General features: G+C 35.6%; 1 long non-coding RNA gene across 6 annotated transcripts in view; it reads left to right on the top strand.

Annotated features, from left to right (window-relative positions):
* The window catches only part of LOC145504124 (uncharacterized), a 382,163-nt gene that overhangs the window by 82,885 nt on the left and 278,833 nt on the right, over nucleotides 1-20,445 (top strand). The window contains exon 1 of one of the 6 annotated variants that reach the window (XR_014052126.1): nucleotides 12,630-12,787. The exons of the other annotated variants lie outside the window; for them this stretch is intronic. This is a non-coding gene — a long non-coding RNA (uncharacterized LOC145504124). Of the gene's footprint in view, nucleotides 1-12,629; nucleotides 12,788-20,445 lie in introns of those variants that run through there. 6 annotated transcript variants of the gene reach the window in all.

The following is a 20,445-nucleotide window of genomic DNA, read 5'->3' as shown; positions in this document are numbered from 1 at the left end:
TAAAAAAAAAAAAATAAAATAAAAAAAAAAAAAAAAAAAAAAAAGAATGATGTCTCAGATAAGAGGCATACTCAAGTATTGACTTGCTAATTGTAATGTATAATTTTATATTCCCCTGATTGAACTGAATTGGAAATTTTTGTCTGCAAAAACCTTTATTGGTTCTATTTGGTCCAAGATTTGTGAGAGGGCTGCAGGGCGGTTAAAAAGCTGCCTAAGTGGTCATAGAGAGGGGCTCCAGGTAGAAGCCCTGATGCCTTAGGGCTCCTCAAAGTCCTCGGAGTTTTGGAGGGTCCTGTTTGTGTTTGACCGTGAGCCTTTCAAAGAGAGACCGCCCGGCCCAGCCTGGAGATCAGCCAGCCTGCAGAGGGTGGTCAGGTGGTTGCCCATCTTTTAATGAGTTTCACCTGCTCATCTAGGCTGTGGCTCTCCAGGAAGTCACACACAGGTGGGGGTCTGCGTGGGCAGAACCCAGAGTGTGCAGATCCTAAAAGGGCCTGGTTCAGGTTCTTGTCCATGAGAATGCTGCTTCCACAGCGTCCTGGGTTTTACCTCACTCATCTGGAGGTGGCTTCTGCAAGTCCTGGAAGACGTCGTGGCTGCCACGCTGTTTTTGCATTATCAAAAGGCTCTCAGCGCCCTGGTGCTTCTCCTTGGCCAGTTCTTAGGAAAAGTGGCCCACACCCTCCGGAGTCACATTGTCCTGGTGGAAATAGAAGCCCAGAGAGAGGTAGGTGTAGGAGACTGCAGGTATAAGTTGACCAGGTGGTTGATGGCGGCCTCCACCTGGGTGGAATAATTTTGAGGAGTTAGGGAGCTTGTGGTTGATTGGTAATAGGAAGCTAAGTTAAAAAAAAAAATGCTGTCGGCCTGTCCCAGAGGCAGAGCATAGATGAGAGAATGGTTCAGAAGGTTGCACCTGGAAAAGAAGCTGAAGAGCAGTTGGTCCTTGGAGTAAGGGACATCCCTGGGTCTGTGCCATCCAAACACTGTTGAAGCAAGAGACAGATCCGTGGGACTGCCGAGCGCACTGCCACACTGAACTGGAAATTTTGTGATTTTGGGTTAGAAATGATTGTCACCATTCTCCAAACATATTTTTCTAGGTTTTCTTTCTTATTCTGTAATCAGTTAATGGTGAATTTTCAATAAAACTGTTCAATTAAAACATTTGAACATACATAGTGCAAATACACCATTTATTACTTTGTGATTTAAAGGCTTTTTATAAAATAGCAAAATCAATTTTATGAAACAGGTTAGACAAGTGCACCATTTCTTGTCTTTGTTGATTTTTCTTTTTTTAAATTTTCAATTGGAGGACAATTGCTTTACAATTGTTGATTCTTCTAGTTGCTGGTTTTCCTTCAAGAAGATGAAAAGAAATGTCTTTTTAATGTTAAACGTTGTCAGGACACTTTCACAATGAACGAGTAAATTCTCATTTGAAAGGCGTGTTTAGAAAATTTAAACACACATCTTGTGACTATAATATCAGTTCCCTAGATTGTAGGGTAAAATAAAAACACATCTGCCCAACCTACTAATTCTTTTTTGACCTATTTATGCATTAGTTGCCACAGGTAACATTTATCAAAAAGACAGTGGGATATATGGCCAGGACATGGGGTTGTTGTTGGACAGACCTAACATTGAGCTCTAATTTCAGCTCTTAATTAGTCTAATTATAGACAAGAAGAATCTAGAAAATCTGGAATATCAATCCAAGTAACTTATACTTAACAGGAAATACCTTAATAGGCATCACTGATGGATTCTTGAGACAAGTAGTCACATGATTAAAACATGTTTCTATTTGTCATTCCTGCAAGGTTCAAAGCGGAAGGATACAGTTGTCTGGAAATAGGTCATAGTCTTTGCCATTGGGCAGAGAAACAGGTGATTTATTTTCTTTGCTCTTGTAATAAAAGGTGAGCACTCTGTATCCTGCCAATACTACAGGAAAATTGTGACTGGAAATGAAGGGATGGATGTGAGAGACACTGTGGTGGTATCTAGGGTTTGGCGTCTGGCTGGGCATGGTGAGGAGATGGGGAAAGAATGACATAACAAAAGGTAAAGAGTGATGTAAACCAGAAAAATGTTTGAACCTTCAGTTAAGGACCCATTGTAGACCCTGAAAAGTACAGCTTCAGTAGAGTAGAGAGGTTAATAGCTAAGTTGCCCCTCTTTAAACCTTCTTAGACTACTGCTGCTTAAACAGATTTTCACCTTTATGAGCAATCTATAATTTACAGTCATGGTTACATTAACACACTGTTCTCCAATTGTGTGTGTGTGTGTGTGATCATGATGCAAGATCTTTTATTGTTTGTTAACTCTACAGGGTTGGGAATGTTGGAAAAGAAACACAGAGACAGATTTTACAGTTGTTGGATTATAATATCAGTTGAATTTACATCTTTGCCAGGCTCTGTCCAGTGTTCTTGGTATGTTAGTTTTCTTGCCTAAGCTAGAAAGACAGCAACTTGAGTGTAAGGACATTTTAAAGACTTCTTGCTTCTTTGTTGTTACTCAGTATATTCAAGCAATGCTTGGCAAATGGTTCTAAATGGCTATTGTTTGAATGTAGTAAACATACAATGAAGGTCTTACATTCACGGCATCTCAGATCTACTTCATTGCAGGATAATGAGCTGTACAATTACAGTGGCCACTGTAATTATTTCTACAAAAGTCTATTTCCCAATTAGGTTGTGAAGTCTTTGAAGACAAAATGGCATCTCATTCACTTTTGAATATACAGTGTCTGTTATATTTAACTAAATTTGAGTGTTCTTGTTCATCTTTCTCTTTCTTTCTGAGCCTGTGCTCTTGGCAGGGTTGTTCTTCAGCCATGAATTTTGGGGCAATGGACTCTGGTTTCAAATTTCCTGTCTGACATCATTGTTTTCAACATATGCTATGGATTCAATAGTTTATTGAACAAAGAAAGATGTAGCGGCTACATTGCAATTATCTTCTCTTCTTATGGCTATGAAAAAAGTGAAAGAGAAGTTGCTCAGTCGTGTCCAACTCTTTGCGATCCCAAGGACTGTAGCCTACCAGGTTCCTCCGTCCATGGTATTTTCCAGGCAAGAGTATTGGAGTGGGTTGCCATTTCCTTCTCCAGGGGATCTTCCCAACCAAGGGATCAAACCTGGGTCTCCTGCATTGCAGATAGATGCTTTACCATATGAGCCACCAGGGAAGCCCTCTTGTAGCTATAAATATTACTAAATGGCCATCAAGCTGACGGTAAACCCAGAAAGATATGTTTTTCCATCCATTGACTATTCATTTGGTAATTAAGAAATTTTGCTCCATGATACAGATTTCAATATGGCCACACATAATTGATGCTATACTTTAATCTGAAAGGCCATTTAGGAGTTAGGTATGGAATGCTTTCCATTTAAGGACTCTCCTCCATAAAGATTCAGAGGATTAAGATTTAAAGATTTAAAACTCCTAGCTAAAGTTACACATGACTCATACTCTGAAATGTTTCCCATTAGGAATAAAATTGATCTTATAGGACTTGGACTTCTTTTCTAAGTTGCTCTTTATGCTTTCAAAAGTCACTAGTACTCCATTTTATTCATATGTAACTTTGTGCTAACAAACTTGAAAATTTATCCATACTATTACAAATAATAGTTAATAATCACTGAAGTGACACTTTCAAACAAAGAAAAATGAGAATTAATTGCTTCTCAGTTCTTGCTAATCCTAAATACTAGTAAAAAAGTATTGGTATGAGTGTGGGAAAAACTTATGCCAAAATATACAGCCTCAGTAAAACCAGAATAAATTGAGGAAAAGAAAGCTCATACCTTCATGTAGAAGGAACAGCAGCCTTTACCATCCACTTCTCTCTAATGACATCAGCCAGTTAGGAGCTGTCTTAAAGTTAGATTTTGAGAAAATGCAGCTGAATTAGACTGGCTGTGTAATGGCCTGCAGGCAGCCAGTTTTGCGACTTAATTCAAGAAGGTAGAAATTGACCACTCAGTTTGGTGTGGTAATTAGATTCTTAACTGCTCACTCTAAATATACCTATTTTTAATTGAAGGTTTGCTGTTCCAGTCTACAAAACCCAAGAGTGTATAACTGGAGTTCTTAAATGTGATAAAAATTGTATTTTCTCCCTCCATTTCTTTAAAATAACTCTCATTGAGATTAATGTAACTTTGCACTAGGGAAAGTTTTGCTGTCTTTTGGAAATGTATTTTTCCAAATGTTTCTATATTTAATCCTTTCATAACATGCCGTTTATCTTTAACTTTGCTCGTAAGAAGTCACTTATATTTTTCTTAAGATTCTGAGACTTACCAGATCATAAAGATTCATAGAAAGCTGTTTGTCAGCTTTTAAAGTCCTGGCTTTGATTTTGGGAACTCTGTTTTTTTTCCATTTCTCATTAACAAACTGATAAGACAGATATCTTATGATAACCATGGTGGGAAATTTTTATTTACGGCATTTAAGATTGCACTGAATGTTTCTTTAAAAATGTTAATTACCTTAGCACCATCTTGTGGACCATTTGTGTTGTCTGTATGGATCAAACCCATTACATGTAATAAACTCAATTTTTTTGGTTATTTTGTTATGATGATGACCTTAAGCTTCTTTCAGTAAAATGGTAAAATTAATTCTTTTTTTAAAAATTAATTCTTATATTTACCTATATTTACTCAAAAAATTCTACATATTCCATAGTTATTTTTAGGAGGCAATCCAAAGGTTAACCTGATAAATCTGAGATTATCATAATAAATAATTCAAACCAAGACCAGCCAGTAGAAACAGATGGTGCTTCTGGAAGAACTTGAAAATTTTCCACTCTTAAATGAACATAAACCTTCTGCTTGGAGCTGTGCAACTACATGGACTTATGAGCATGCCTGTAAATCTGTGTAGTTACTTTTTTTTTTTTTTGTGGTCTCGAGTCACATTCTTTTAATTTGATGCCTCTCAAGGTATGGGAAGCAGAGGCTAACTCAAAACACAAGAGAACAAGTTCTGGTTATTCTCAGTTTGTAGTGCTATCTTTTCTCTTTTTGTGATTGCTTCCTGCTTCTCTGTTTTGCATGTGAGACTATGTATTCCAGTAGAGGACAAAGACACTTTAGTAAGCTTTTTATTATACTTAAGCCTGGGTTTAACTCCCTAAATAACTGAATAGGCATATAATCCTATGGATTTCTTAAGATAGTGAGTTGGGTCTAGATGGATTACGACATTTTATTTTCCTGAGTCTTTTCAAATGACTAGCAACACTTCTGTGGACAATTATGTTTGAGAGGTAGCACTGGTTTAGATAAATAATCTGAAGCAAAGAGAAAATAAATTCTGCAAAAAAAGAAAGAAAAAGAAGTGAATGCATGTGGTAACGCACTGTTTTGAGCCATCTGTTCACTTTGATTTCTTTTGACTTACTTTTTACCCCCAAAACACAAAACTGTTGGTAAAGCTGTAAACATAAATATGGTTGGTGAAGATGAGCTTGTCAAGAGCTTTTTAAAGGTAGAATAAGTCATTGACTCATAAAAGTTATGTTAGAGAACCATATGAAGTAATATATTAATAGTATATGTAGTTGTTACCTAATTTATTGTTTATAATTTTATTAGTTTCAGTTTTTATTCTTAATTTTTTGTAACTGGTCACCTTGTAGCTCAGTCAGTGAAGAATCTGCCTGCAATGCAGGAGACCTGGGTTCAATTCCTGGGTTGAGAAGATCCCCTGGAGAAGGAAATGGCAACCCATTCCAGTGTCCTTGCCTGGAGAATCCCATGGACAGAGGAGTCTGGCAGGCTACAGTCTATGGGGTCAGAATAGTTGGACAAGACTTAGCAACTAAACCACCACCATCTTTTATTTTTTATATAATTGAACAAACCATTTCTCCAGGAAATGGAATTACATAAATACACTGTCTGAATATTTATGTCCTAGTAATATGCTGACATTAAAAATTATAGTTGGGTTTACCAAATGCTGGCCAAGATGTGGGAAAATTGGAACACTCATACATTGCTGTTGGGAATGTAAAATGGTACAGCCATTTTGGAGAACAGTTTGGCAGTTTCTTAAAAAAATTAAATGTCCAGCTATAATATGACCTTCTGGGCATTCATCCCAGAGAAATGAAAACTTCTATTCACAAAGAAACCTGTGCATGATGTTTATAGCAGCTTTATGTATAACAGCCAAAAACCGTGAAAACCCAGATTTCCTTCAACCATTGAATGGTTAAACAGACTGTGGTACATCTATACCATACTACTCAACAATAAAGAAAACAAAGTACTGATGTATGAAATAATTTAGATGAATTTTCAGAGAATTATGCTGAGTGAGAAAGACAGTCCTCAAAGGTTATGAATAGTATGATTCCAGCCACAGGCATACCAAGTTCTATTGTGCTTTGCTTACTGAACTTTGCAAATACTGCATTTTTTTGTTTCTTTTCTTTCTTTTAACAAACTGAAGGTTTGTGGCAAGTACATCAAACAAGTCTACTGATGCCATTTTTTTCCAACAGTAGTTGCTCACTTTGTGTCTCTGTCACATTTTGGTAATCCTCACAATATTTCCAACTTTTCATTATTATTGTATTTGTCATGGTGATCTGTGATCTGTGATCTTTGATGTTACTTTGATCATGTTTTTAAGGCTCAGATGATGGTTAGCATTTTTAGCAATGCAGTATCTTTTAATTAAGGTCTTATGCTTTATTTTATTTTATTTTATTTTATTTTTTTAATAAATTTATTTATTTTAGTTGGGGGCTAATTACTTTACAATATTGTAATAGTTTTTGCCATACATTGACATGAATCAGCCATGGGTTTACATGTGTTCCCCTTCCTGGACCCCCTACCCACCTCCCTCCCCATCCCATCCCTCTGGGTCATCCCATTGCCCCGGCCCTGAGCCCTTGTCTCATGCATCGAACATGGAATGGTGTTCTGTTTCACATACGATAATATACATGTTTCAATGCTATTCTCCCAGAACGTCCCACCCTCACCTTCTCCCTCAGAGTCCATAAAATTGTTCCATGCATCTGTGGTCTTATGCTTTTTTTAGACATAATGCTATTGCACACTTAATAGACTACAGTATAGTGTAAACATAACATGCACTGGGGAGCCAATAATTTAGTATGACTTGCTTTATTGTGGTATTTGCTTTATTGCATAGTCTGGAACTGAACCCACGGTATCTCTGAGGTATGTCTGTTCTTGAATGACGAAGTTATGGAGGTGAATAGATTAGTAGTTATAGTGGTTTAACATGGAGGAAGGACAGAGGAGAAGTGGGTGTAGTTATTAAAGGGCAACAGGAGAGACCCCTGTGGTAATGGAAATGGCCTGCATCTTGATTATATGAATTTAGTCCTGGCTGTGATGTTGTCTATGGTTTTGCAAGATGGTACCACTGGGGCAAAGTGTGTAAGTGATTTATGAGATCTCTCTCTGTTATTACCTACAATCTACAGTCATATAAAAATAGATGTTTAATTAAAAATATAAAGCAATATTTACTAAAAGGTAACATCAATTAAGTGTTGAATTGATGAGTGCACACTCAGGATTGTTTCATAAACCTTTCTATTTTTTTAGCAAATAAATATGTATAAAATGTTACAGAAGCATTGTAAAACTTGAAAACAATTCAATATCATAAACAGTACAATGAATAAATATACTATGCTTAGCCACATGTAAAATACTATACAGCAGTGAAAATTAATGAAAATATGCTTCAGAATTGGTGAATCTCAATAACTTTGTGTTGAGTGAAATAAGTATATCATTGAAGATAAGGTAAAGTATGAATCCACTTATGTAAACATAAAAATGTGATACACTTTTCTATTTAAATTAAGTCCCATTACTTCCTGGCAAATAGTTGGAAACAGTGACAGACTATTTTCTTGGGCTCCAAAATCACTGCATATGGTGACTGCAGCCATGAAATTAAAAGACTCTTGCTCCTTGGAAGAAAAGTTATGACAAACCTATACAGTGTATTCAGTAACAGAGACATCACTTTGCTGACAAAGATCCATATAGTTTAAAGCTGTGATTTTTCCAGTAGTAAGCAGTCAACCAACTCTGAGTTAGCTGACTATGCTGTTCTATGTATCTAAGGAAACTGATTTTATTTTATCAAATAGTAGACTGGTTTCAAGTTGTCACAAATTAAAACACAATTCTCAGTGAGCTTTTAATCTCAGAATTTAAAAAGGATCATGATATTTTCCTAGCAACTCAAAGACACTGTAGTATATACATATTTAATAGCATCGTGCTTGGTTGAACACATCCTTCCAACCATGGAGCATTTAATGGCTGTTTCTTAATACTACTTCCCTGCAAGTTCAGCTTAATTTCATTTGGGATATTAACTAATACTGTGTGAAACAGATAGCTGGTGGTAAGTTGTTATACAACACAGGGAGCCCAGGCTGGCACTCTGTGACAACCTAGATGGGTGGGATTGAGGGGGAAGAGGAGGGAGGCTCAAGAAGGAGGGGCTATCTGTATAATTATGGCTAATTCACATTGTTGTATGGCAGAAACCAACACAGCAGTGTAAAGCAATTTTAAAAACAAAAGAAAAAGTTATTTCAACACTGTATTGGGATCTTAAAAAATTTTTTTTAATGTATTCTGTATGCCAATATTGAGGAAAATTCTAAGGCAAAAGAAGAAATGTCCCCAAATGGTTGTATTAGTTAGATAATCTGAATTTTAAAAAATTTGCTTAATTTCCTCATTTATTTACAATGCTTCCTAATTGGCTCCACCCTTAACTGATGGACAGACTTGATCTCTTAAAATATCTAATCTCTTTCTGATTTATTGTCATAAACTCCTTGACAGGTGTTTTTGTTTGTTTGTTGTGACCCATGACTTTCAAAAAGGGTGCATCTCTGGGAGCAGTGGTGCTATTGTTTTCAGGGCTGTTTTTCTTTACAAATGGTAATCCTATGATTCAAATTAGGAGAGTGAATATATATTCTGACATTTCTATTCTATATGTCTTATAGGATTTATGAGATTAAATGAGTTAATATACACAAAATGCTTAGAATAGTGTCTGACACTAGTAAGTGCTATATACCTTAGCCATTATTAATATTATATTTGTTATTATTTATGTTGTTTGCTTGGCTCAGTTCTTGGTGAATATTCCCTTGAAACTTCAGTAATTTTAACTCATTTTTAAGCACACTATTGTAATATCAGATAGTTATCAAAATAATATTTTGAATTTTTTTTTGTTGTTGGCAAAGTAATGTCTCTGCTTTTTATTTATTTATTTATTTTTTAATAAATGTATTTACACTATGACCACCATTTCTACTCCTAGGTATACAGCCAACAATAAATGCCTACATGTGTTATTCATGAGACAAGTTCAAGAATGGTCATGGCAATATTATTCATAATATAAAAAACCTGGAAACAGCACAAAGGCCAATTGGTAAGAAGCGATAAATTATGATATATTCACACAATGGAATTCTATGCAACAATGAAAATGAATGAACTTCACTCAGACAATAACATGGATGATTCTTGTAGATAAATCTGTTGAGATAAAGTCAGATACAAAAGAATTTATGTCAGTTTAATTTACATAAAGTTTTTTAAACAGACAAAACTAAACTACAGAGAATTATGGACATGTGCTTGAGTTCCGCTAAGAAGAAAAGCAAGGAAATGATTTTATTAGTTAGGGATTGGGAGGGAGTGTGGAAGAGGGGTTCTGGGGAGAGACAATGTACTATTTCTTGACCTGAAATGGGCTACACGGATATTCATTTTGTAATAAGCCATTAAGCTATATTTGTATTGCGTACTATTCTGTATGTGTACTATTCCGTTTTGTTTTACAATTAAAATGGATTTTTTTTAAACTACCTTCCACATTCGGGAGTTGGTGATGGACAGGGAGGCCTGGCATGCTGCGGTTCATGGGGTCGCAACGAGTCGGACACGACTCAGAGACTGAACTGAACTGAACTGAACCACATTAGAACTTAAAATAGCTTAATGGCTTATTACAAAATGAGCCATGTAGCCCATTTCAGGTCAAGAAATAGTACATTGTCTCTCCCCAGAACCCCTCTTCCACACTCCCTCCCAATCCCTAACTAATAAAATCATTTCCTTGCTTTTCTTCTTAGCGGAACTCAAGCACATGTCCATAATTCTCTGTAGTTTAGTTTTGTCTATTTAAAAAACTTTATGTAAATTAAACTGACATAAATTCTTTTGTATCTGACTTTATCTCAACAGATTTATCTACAAGAATCATCCATGTTATTGTCTGAGTGAAGTTCATTCATTTTCATTGTTGCATAGAATTCCATTGTGTGAATATATCATAATTTATCGCTTCTTACCAATTGGCCTTTGTGCTGTTTCCAGGTTTTTTATATTATGAATAATATTGCCATGACCATTCTTGAACTTGTCTCATGAATAACACATGTAGGCATTTATTGTTGGCTGTATACCTAGGAGTAGAAATGGTGGTCATAGCGTATATATATCTTCAAATTTAAAAGATAGTTTTAAGCTGTTTTGCAAATTATTTCTACTAATATTACTCCTACCATCACTGTTAGAATTTCCAGTGTTCTGCATACTTTCAAATACTGATATTATCAGATGTTTTCATTCTGGCCATTCTGATGGGATGCTGTGGTATCTCATGGTGACTTTAATTTCCATTTCCTTCATTACTTGTGATGCTGAACTCTTTATATTTATAGGCCATTTAGATATCCTCTTGAGTGAAGCACTTATCTAAGTCTCTTGCCCATATTACTATTGCATTGACTTTTCCTCATTAATTTGTTGAGGATCTGGGTCTGTTGCTCATTATATTTATTGTAGTTATCGTCCCCAGTTTGTGGCTTGCCTTTTTCACTCTCTTCATGGTATCTTTTGAAAAACAGAAGTTTTGAATTTAATGTCCGATTTATGAAAACTCTTTCATGATATTTTATGATTAGATTTAATGTAGTCCAATTTATCAACTCTTTCTTTCATGGTTTTTCTGTTCTGTTTTAGAAGCCTTTCTCTACCCCAGGCCATAAATATATTCTTAATATTATATTCTAGAAGCTTGTATAACTTGGCTTTCATATTTTTGTACATGGTATGAGGTAAAGGTCACTTTTTATTTTTTTATCCACAAGGGCCTTCAATTTGTCTAAGCACAAATTGTCAGAAAGATCATCCTTTTCTTGCTCTTTTGCAGTCCCATCTTTGTTATAAATCAGCTCTCCACAAATGAGTGAATGTTTCTTGGCTTTATGTGTCTGACTCTTTGTGACCCTTTGGACTGTAGCCTGCCAGGCTCCTCTGTCCATGGGATTTTTTAGGCAAGAATACTGGAGTGGGTTGCCATTTTCCTCCTCCCTGGACTCTTCCTGATCCAGGGACTGAACCCATGTCTCCTGTGTCTCCTGCATGCAGGCAGATTCTTTACCCACTGAGCCATCAGGGAACCCTGTTTTAATTATGTAGTTTTATATAATTCTTGATATCAGGATAATTTTGGCCTTGCTTATCTTCATATACATTTTGGATCAGCTTGTCAAATTCTACAAAACAAAATAAAGAAAACAAAGCAAAAGCCTACTAGAATTTTAATTGGGATTATATTAAATCTATAAAAGATTTGGCATATACTGATTAATTTCCAGTGTAGGGGAGATTTTCTGAAAATTTTTAGAACTTGTTTTACCTTAATTGGCCAGAAAACATACTGTAGATTTCAGTTCATTAAAATTTATTAAAATTTGCCTTATGGTCTAAAAGAGGATCCATTTTTATAAATGAGTTATACATACTTAAAAAGAATGCCATTTCAGCATGTGTTGAGGGCAATGTTCTGTGTCAGTCAATTAGTTCAAGCTTATTAACTGTTCAACTATTCTAAGTTCTTACTGATGTTTTGTCTGTCTATCCTAATACTACTGAAACATATATGTTAAGATCTTCCATATGATTGTAGATTTCTTTCATTCTCATTATATTACTGTTATTTTTTTTTTATATATTACGTGGCTGTGTTGTAATATGTATACATTTTAGAGTTATTGTATTTTCCTGGTGAGTAAACTTCTATCATTATGAAATATACTGTTTTATCTCTGGGAATGCCTTCAAATTTGCTGTTTTATTTTAGTATATTATACTATGTTTTTTGGTTGGAGTTGCATGGCATCCCTTTATAGACTTTTACTTTCTATTTTCTGTATCTTTTTGCTTTAGGTTTCTCAATTATAGCATATAAATAAAAAAATTCAATCCAATGATCTTTTTCTCTTAATTGGAATCAAGTTTATTTTTCACTTAATGTAAATAATAATTAAATGAGTTTAAATTCAGATATGCCATGCAGACACTAATTAAAAGAAGCTAGTAACACTGGACTCCAGACCCTTCCTTCTGCCTCTTCAAGGCTGCCATTCAGCTTCTGAGTCATCAAGTTGCCTCTTCTGGATCTGTCAATTACCTCACAATGTGTCTGTGCTCAGTCGCATCTGACTGTGCAACCTCATGGACTGTAGCCCACCAGGCTCCTCTGTCCCTGGGATTCTCCAGGCAAGAATACTGGAGTGTGTTGCCATGCCCTCCTCTAGGGGATCTTCCTGACCCAGGGACTGAACTCACATCTCCTTTGTCTCCTGCACTGCAGGCAGAGTCTTTAGTCGCTGAATGACTAGGAAACCTGTCCCCAAAGAGTAAGTAGTTTCAAATGTCAGGCTCATCTCCTAGGTTCTCAATCTCCCCAGATCTTGTCCTGGTTATTCTTCACTATTTTTTGGCTTTTCAGTCCCTTGGAGAATATGTTTTTTATATTTTGTTCAGTTTTTCTAGCTATTTGTCCAAATTATCTACTTTGTCATTATTGAATTTCTGCGATCATATTTTTTAAAGCCTGTAAAGAATGTACGTACTTTAGTCAATAGAAACTGTCTGAATATCAAAGAAGAAATTATATAAAATTGAAATTGTTTTCAGAATTTCAATAATAATAATAAATTGTAACCTTTTTGTCATGATCCTTTTGCAATCTTAGTGCTATAGTAGCCCTACTCAAAGATGTGTGATAGTCTATACCAGGTCAGCAATACATTTTAAGGTTGCAAAATGATGACAGATACAGAAATCAATGGCATAATATAATCTCGGCAGCCTAGGGAAAATCCACAGTGCATTGTATTTTTTCTTAGGATGTAACCAGCTAATCTCTTATAAATAAAATGTACACCATGATGTCATGTTTCACTTCATGAATTATCACAAATGGCTCTTTTTTAAGAAGTAGTTCTTTGAACTGAAGCCCCATCTGCCTTTCTAATTACTCTTTTAAAATTTACATTGTGAAATTCCCCCAAGTATTTAATTTGTATACATGTTTAAAATTATTTGATAAGAGCCCAGTACATGTTTTGAATTGGGTTTACCAATTCTGTTTTCCCCTGGTGTTTAGCAAAGTTTAAGTGGATTTTTTCTTTCCTCTGCTAAGACTCATCTTTATTAATATATAGCTTTAAGTTAAATATTAATACATCTTACTTTGAAAATCAGTATTCAACTTATGCTTGCTGCTGCTGCTGCTAAGTCGCGTCAGTCATGTTTGGCTCTGTGTGACTCCATAGACGGCAGCCCACCAGGCTCCTCTGTCCCTGGGATTCTCCAGGCAGGAATACTGGAGTGGGTTGCCATTTCCTTCTCCAATGCACGCATGCATGCTAAGTCGCTTCAGTCATGTCCGACTCTGTGTGACCCCATGGACAGCAGTCCACCAGGCTCCCCTGTCCACGGGATTCTCCAGGCAAGAATACTGGAGTGGGTTGCCATTTCCTTCTCCACAACTTATGCTTGGGCATTTCCAAAATAAAAGAATTGTTTGAAATATTTAGAGTAACAAAAATATAGGTTGAGTGTAAATATTCTACATTTTCTTGAAATATGTAACACTAAATATTAGAGTCCTGATACTATTCAAGCACCTCCAGAGCAAAAACCCTGTGAAATAATCCTGCTTTACCTACGATAGGTACTTATCTATTAATGTAGCTTTATGGACTCTAGTGAAGACTGATTTTCTTATTGGTAGAAATAAGTCAAAGTTCTTTTTCAGCATGGGCTTTGAAGTCAGACAAGTCTGATGTTTCAATAGAGTCTCTATTGGCCAGCTTGACTTTGGGTTCCTTAACATTTTTAAAGTTTGTTTCCTTATTTATTAAAATTGAGAAATATCTGTGTGATGGGTCCACAAGAAGAAAACTCTGAGCCACAAAGACTTTCTCAAATTCCAGAACATCAGTTTGCAACAATCTGGGGCCTGTGTGTTCTATTACAGGGTTTCTGTGTAGATAGTGTAGCAGAGTTTTGGGTTTACTCTGCATTTTACTTGGATTAAAGATTTAAACACTTTAATATATTCTCTTTTCATTCTCTTTACGAAGATGCTTTTTTTTATACATTTTATGTGGGAGCAATATGGTAGGGGATTTTATCAGAAAATCCCAAGTGCTACTGGTCTAGAACAGAGGTCAGCAGACTGCACCTGGAGGGCCAAATTTGGCCACAGCCTGTATTTGTAAATACATTGTAACTGGAGCAGGATTCATTTGTTGTGTAGTATTATCTAGGGTTGCTTTTGTGTTGCAATGGCAGAGTTGTTTAGTGGTGACAAAGACTATATGGCCTATGGAGCTTAAAATATTTATCTGAGCCTTTACAGAAAAAATTTTCCAAGTCTGGTTTAGAGTATAAGAAATAAAGAAAGTCAATCCCAGGGCTGGTTCTAAACTTTTTCAGTGGATCCGCTATTAGTTCATTACTTTCTGTGTCTGCCCTTTCTTCTTCCTGTCCCAAGAAGAGTACTGAACGAGACTGAGTTCTTCTGTCTTGTGCTTCTTCATTTTCCTGGAATAGACTCTGATCAGTTTCTTATACTTGAATTAACTTATGTGTCATTACCTGCTCTTAGGAGCAATTTTGTTTTTTTATTTTTTTATTTTATTTATTTTTATTTTTTTATAAATTTATTTATTTTAGTTGGGGGCTAATTACTTTACAATATTGTAATAGTTTTTGCCATACATTGACATGAATCAGCCATGGGTTTACATGTGTTCCCCTTCCTGGACCCCCCACCCACTTCCCTCCCCATCCCATCCCTCTGGGTCATCCCATTGCCCCGGCCCTGAGCCCTTGTCTCATGCATCGAACATGGAATGGTGTTCTGTTTCACATATGATAATATACATGTTTCAATGCTATTCTCCCAGAACGTCCCACCCTCACCTTCTCCCTCAGAGTCCATAAAATTGTTCTATGCATCTGTGTCTCTTATTCTGTCTTACATATAGGGTTATCGTTACCATCTTTCAAATTCCATATATATGCATTAGTATACTGTATTGTTGTTTTTCTTTCTGGCTTACTTCACTCTGTATAATGGGCTCCAGTTTCATCCATCTCAGTCGAAGATAAGGTGTCCATATGTGCGTGGGTTTATCTCTGGGCTTTCTATTTTGTTCCATTGATCTATATTTCTATCTTTGTGCCAGTACCATACTGTCTTGATGACAGTGGCTTTGTAGTAGAGCCTGAAGTCAGGCAGGTTGATTCCTCCAGTTCCATTCTTCTTCCTCAAGATTGCTTTGGCTATTCGAGGTTTCTTATATTTCCATACAAATTGTGAGATGATTTGTTCTAGTTCTGTGAAAAATACCATTGGTAGCTTGATAGGGATTGCATTGAATCTATAGATTGCTTTGGGTACCCAAAGCAATTTTGTTTTTTTAAAAAGGAACTGAACAAAGTTTATTCAATGGCATGAGTCTTTTAAAAGTAGAGCTTTAGTCTTTTTGGCATCTGGGGCAGGAGCAATTTTTAAGGCGTCAACAGTATCTTCTTGTAATGCTTAGGTAGGCAAATTGTCATTTCATTTCAGTGGTCAGGTTTGTTTCTATAAAGTTACCATCTTTTAAAAATGCATCTATTCTTTAAGTATATAATCTCTGTCTATCTATGTCTTTATTCTTTTCAGCTCATATCCTTACTTATGTATTCCTCAATACTTTTACCCATGTATCTGAAAACTGGACTCATCATGTCTTTAAGACTGAGATTTGGCTTATATCCAAGGAACCATACAGTATAGTGGTCAATAATGTGGTTGTGATCACAGAGGGGGAATGAGAGGGTGGGACCAATTGAGAGAGTAGCAGTGAAACGTATAGATTATCGTATGTGAAATTACACAGCCAGTGGGAATTTGCTGAAGACACAGGAAGCTCAAATGGCATGTTCTGTGACAACCTAGAAGGATGACATGGGGTGGGAGGTGGGAGGGAGGTTCAAGAGGGAGAATACATATGTATTCCTATGGCTGATTCTTGTCAACGTATGGCAGAAACCAACACAATATTGTAAAGCAATTATCTTCCAATTAAAAATAAATACATTTAAAAATAATGTAGTTAATTTGATTATGATACTTCCCAGGTGGCACTAGTGATAAAGAACCTACTTGCCAATGCAGGAGATTCAGGTTTGATCCCTGAGTTGGGAGTATCGCCTGGAGGAGGAAATGGCAACCCATTCCAGTATTCTTGCCTGGAGAATCCCATGGACAGTGGAGCCTGGTGGGCTACGGTCCATGGGGTCACAAAGAGTCAGACACGACTGAAGTGACTTAGCACATAACTACATAAGCCCATGCCTCATAATAATAATAAATGGTTATGATAATTTTATATCATTATTATTATCCTTATCATCAATGTCTATTCAGATCCAAATAGGCAGCTATTTGTAACAGAAATGTATATTGTTTTAAGCAATGTGACAATATTTTTTAGTTACCATGTTTGATACTTCTTATGTGCCAGTACTTACAGTTTCAAGTACTTAATATATACTTTTATTCGTTTTAACTCTCATAATAACTCTTAAGATTGTTATTAGTACTATTTTTATCAGCCCTGATTTTACAAATGAGGAAACTGAGACACAGAGAGGTTAGTAACTTGCTCGAGGCTACATGTTGGGTTAACAGAGGAGTCAGAAGGAAATCCTAGGAAGCTTGGTTCTGAAGTCCTTGCTGTCAGGCATTGTGCTATGTTGCCTACAGGTAGCTATGTTCAAGATTAATATTTGCTTACAAAAATTATACTAAGGTATTCCTCTGAGTAATTAATTCCTTCAAGGAACTTAAAATTTAATTTACATGAATTTATATAAAATGTGTCAGAAATAATTGTTTTATAAAAAGTATTACATTTTTAAAATAAACACTGATCTTTACTGACTCAGGTTTTTGTTTTTGTTTTTGTTTTTACCAATTTTCATTCTTCCTGTGCTTTTTGATTTACACATGCATCATCTTTTAATGAAATCCAGAAAAGGAAACTAAACCAAAAGTTAGTTTGCCAAGGCTAAAATGAATGGCTCTGTGGTGTTTCCTGTTGAATGACACTTAAGGATTTACTGCTGCTCTTCTGGCTGCTTCCTTATCTCTCAATGAACCTCATAAGATGGAAATTCACACAAGTACCCCAAGTCATATGTTGAGTCATATGGTGAGCTTTTCTTAGCATTGTCCTTTAGCCGAAAGGAATATTGAGTGTTGTGTAAGGATGCAACATGGTGTAGTGGAAAGAACTCTGGATTTGGTATTTCAAATCCTGGATTCAAAATCAGATTCCATCAGTTATTAACTTTTTATAACCTTGGACAAATCACTCAACATTTGAGTTTCAGTCACTGTACTAGAAAACAGAGATAATGATCTCTATATTGTATGATTATTTCTGAGAATTAAATAATAAGTGAAAGTGTGTCCTAGATATTAATTCAACTTTAAATTGCATTTTATTCTCCTTTTAAGATCTCGGTGATGAGCACACATACATATCAGATGAAATTGTGTTTATAAAATACAGACTACATAACTCACCATTCTTCTTGGATTACTGCATTTAAATATATATATTTTACTTGGCAGTATCACGCCACACCTGTCAAAAAATGATAGCAATGAGAAAAATCTAACCACTTCCAGGATCAGTTTTGTTCAGAGTAATACTCAGGTTCTGTAATATCCAGATGGAAGCCTGTTGCAAATATTTTTTCCTTTGTTCCTCGACAGTGAAGGAACCAGTCACTGTCTCAAGACAGTCATGTGTAATGTCTTCATCGCCTATGAAACTTGTATGACACACACGGAAGATATTTTAGATATATCATGTGTTGGGTAGTTTTTGTATCCACAGAGATATGGGTTCTTTAGAGACTTAGAAGAGCTTAATTTTCATTATAACCTCATGATGTAATCAGAAAAATATTAATATATTCATTTTGCAATTAAATTAATAAAGTAAGGTGACAGATCTATTTATAAGAAAATATTCTGGATGACTATACTCCTTGCCCTCTGTATTGTGTGCATTCATGAGTATTTGACTTGGTGTGTAGTAGGAGATTAGGAATAATTTCACTTTTAGCTGTGGTTGTGAGGATATGGAAATAAAATCAATTTCTGATCACCATAGACTGAGGATTTGTCATAAAATATTCTCAAGTGATATTTTCTTTGAGGCTGGTAATCCTGTGACATGAACCAATGAAGTGAAATCATGGAGGAAAAGGGTAAATGGCTTGTGTGTATAGCAACCAAATAGTTAGTGGATGTCACAGCTACTCATTCAGAAAGGAGCCTTTCTAGAATCTGCCAGATAGTCCCTTTGGAGCTCTGAGCCTTCACAGAGTTCCTTCTGTTGTTAATTCCTACTGAGGTTGTCATAGGAAAAAAGATAGTGTCTGCTGGTTGATATAGTGGTGCAGCTTTACGTAGGGAATCTGGCAGAAACAGGGCATTTGTCCAGTATTTTTCATAATGACTTAACATGCCAGTTTCAAGGTGTTAGAAAGCTAACCTGGCCATATATAGTTCCTATCAGGGAAGGCTATGGTTATATCTACAGCTAAAATCTCTACAATTAACAGGTATACTCCAAAGATGCTGATACATTAATGTTATGATCTTTTGCTGGGAGCTATGGTAATTTGTAACCATATCTTTCAGGAATTTGTTTGCATCCAAAAATGGGGAAAGGACTATGTGCTGTTGAACCCCAATCAGTCATTAAATTCCTTGTAATCAGAAGATGAAGAAGTCTGAAATGCCTCCTCTTAGAATTAGCCAAAATAATGAAAGTCTAATAGATAAAGTTTAGGGCTGTAATCTTTGCCTTTAAGGATGGCTTCACATAAAATGAGATCATCTTGGCTCATGTTGGACTTAGTAATTCAATTCCCAGCCTTGGATATTCCTGTGTACTCTCTCTTTTCATAGTGTAAAAGTTTTTTTATGATGTATATTGCTTTTGCAGGTATTCCTTCAAGCAGTTCTTTGCCTTTCCATAAATTTATAGGGACCATATAACAGTTTAACACATTTAATAAACAGACTTTATATGGAAATAATTTTATGATTTGTAGTGAGTTAAAGTTTATCTTAAAAAGTTCTGTTTTAGGTTTGCAAAGCAAACGAATCATTAGGTGATTTAAGAGCCCATGGTAATGATAATTTAAATAAAAACTTTAATGTAAACCTTCTGCTCCAATATTCATTCACTTTTCCTTCAAGCTAAGAGGGAAATCTGGACTATGTACTGGGGGCAGTGTTTAATAAGACAAAACATCTCTTTATAAAATTATTTTGCTTACATTTGTAAAAGTGACAGCTTAAGAGGATACTCCTGTAACTGACAAAAGAATAGAGGAGCGGCAGGTCAAACAGCTTTTACTAGGCCATGCCATCCCGAGTTTGCATTTGTAACTTACAGGTTCACATTTGTTTGGGTCCAAGTTTTTGTATAACTTCTTCTTAAGTTTATTTATACAATTTGTTCCTACCAGTGCCCTGGGTCATTTATTACACCTATTAACTTCTCTCTCTGAAGAGATTCTGCCAGAATTCCTTAACAACTGTCTTTGAGTCTGTTTCTTCTCTTTTTAAATTTAAGATCAAGGATTTGCTGGCACAGTGTGTGTTGAGCCTGTTTTGCTGCTAGTCTGATTATATTTTTCTGTGGATAAATAGAGGTAAAAGTAGTTCACCAAACTTATCCATTTTGTGTGTGGAAACACTTTTCAAAAATATAAAACAGAAAAATTTAAAAAATCTTACATTCAATGCCAGTTGGAGCAACTTCTTAACACTATATACTTCACTGACTTCTAAGGAAAGTTTTCATTTTATATACTTTATATTCTGTTCATAGGTTGAGATGCATATTCGTTTATTATCATAATTTTGCTTTGGTTGAGAAAACATAGACTGAGAAACTTTCCCTAACTTATTTTTGGCTGAGAG

This window comes from Giraffa tippelskirchi, chromosome 1 (genome assembly GCF_054371585.1).
Source record: "Giraffa tippelskirchi isolate mGirTip1 chromosome 1, T2T-mGirTip1v1.2.pri, whole genome shotgun sequence".
Taxonomy (NCBI): Eukaryota; Metazoa; Chordata; class Mammalia; order Artiodactyla; family Giraffidae; genus Giraffa; species Giraffa tippelskirchi.
The sequence above is the reverse complement of the archived record's forward strand: the minus strand, read 5'-3'. Positions and strand labels throughout refer to the sequence as shown.